This window comes from Mandrillus leucophaeus, unplaced genomic scaffold (genome assembly GCF_000951045.1).
Source record: "Mandrillus leucophaeus isolate KB7577 unplaced genomic scaffold, Mleu.le_1.0 Scaffold494, whole genome shotgun sequence".
In the NCBI taxonomy this organism is placed as follows: domain Eukaryota; kingdom Metazoa; phylum Chordata; class Mammalia; order Primates; family Cercopithecidae; genus Mandrillus; species Mandrillus leucophaeus.
The window spans coordinates 1,631,019-1,632,878 of NW_012105298.1; positions in this window are offsets into that span (position 1 = coordinate 1,631,019).

The window sequence follows — 1,860 nt, forward strand, 5'->3', positions numbered from 1 at the left end:
ATGTGATCCTCCCACCTTAGCCTCCTGAGTAGCTGGGATTCCAGGTCTGCACAACCACACCGGCTAATTTTTTTACATTTTTATAGAGAGGAGATCTCACTCCATTGTCCAGGCTGGTCTTGAACTCCTGGGCTCAAGCTATGCTCCCACCTTGGCTTCCCAAGCTGCTGAGGTTACAGGTGTGAGCCACTGTGCCTGGCATAACATTAGTTTTACTAGTCAACATTATATTGGTTTTTGTAATGAAATTTATGTACAGTCATCAAGAGACTCTGCAGCAGATATAAGCTCAGCTTCTTACCTCTGGCCACTATGGTCACATTCAGCCCGTTATAGCTTAGGGCCAGCATGTGTTAGTTTAGGAATCAAGAACAACAGAAGCCAGGAGATTTCTGCAGTTGCTTCAGTTTTGATTCAAACGGAGTCTAGAACTGGTAGGGAAATTATTAACCAATATTTGTCACAAGCAGAGGGGCTTTTCTGGGCCAAACATTAAGGAATAATAATAAAATTATGTTGCTTTCTATCATAAAAGATAGAGAATTTTAGTAAGTGTGAAATGCATGCTGCAAATTATACCTGAAGAAAATGAGAAAAGAATCAAAGGACCCAATAAGCTTCTAAGTATGAGAAAAGGAGAAATCATTAACAAAGACAAGAGATGAGAGATAGAAGGTCACTGAAAAGCTTTGAAGAGCACTGAAGTAAAATAATAGAGCTTTATCTCTCTAATTTCCGGAAGAAATATTTATTATTCATAGGGAAATTAGAAAATCATATAAAAAACTCATTATCTGGTATAGTTTGGAAATTGATGTCCAAGAATTCAAAATGTATATATTCATAAATGAGATCAGGATACATAGTCACATAAGCTTTAACAAGAGTTAATTTCAGTCTTCTTTATGTTTTGTGATGAGAACAATCACAGAGAGATCAATAGAATAAATTGTCTTTTTTATTATTACATCACTGAAAACATCTGAACTTCGTGTCTGAGAATTTTGCAAGAGAAATTCATTTTATTCTGCAAAATCCATTGTATATTGTTTTAGGGATATCACTAATCAGATGGGTCATTTAGCTCCATGGGTCAATCACCTCCAATCTAGGTGATTTTTTATTTTTATTTTTTAAATTAAGCTTCTGTAAGTTTTAATGGTATGCTCTATTCTATTTTGGGCCTACAGGTTTTCCCTACATGCATGGCTTATCAGAGTGTTTATAGTAAGTGACAAGATCTCGGTGCTACTTAGGGTAATGATACTTACTAGAATAGTTTTTTCCAGTAACTAACTTTTTGTATGCTGTTTCGAATAAGCAAAATATCTATATTTCAGAGGTTAAATGAAATGGGTGAAAAACAGAGGATTAAATACATGTAAAAAGTTGTGTTTTACTCTTTTCCAGAATAAAATAAAAATCAAGAAGACAATTAGAAATGTTATTTCTAGACTCTGGCTTTGAACATGGGTATTGATTTTTCAAAATATTTTCTGATTTCTTTTCCTAGCATTTGTTTTAGGCTTGATGATGTACACAGTCTCATTTATCTTATTTTCACTCAGTAAATAATTCATTGACTCAACAACATGTATTTACATGCCTATTTGGGTTCAAAGGATACAAGAATGAATAGATGAATAAAAAGCATCTCTTTCCAAGGCATGTACTCGGGGAGTTTGTATTAGAGATTGTTATCTAAGGGTTTGTCTGTGTGTGGGAGTTTGGTGGGAGAAAGGGAGTGCTGGTGTGGGAGGTAGGGCATAGGGAAGAAGTGCTGCCCCCATAATTGACTTCATTGATACCAATTTATTTTAAAATGAACTAGCTAACTCCAGTCACAATTGTGTTATGTAA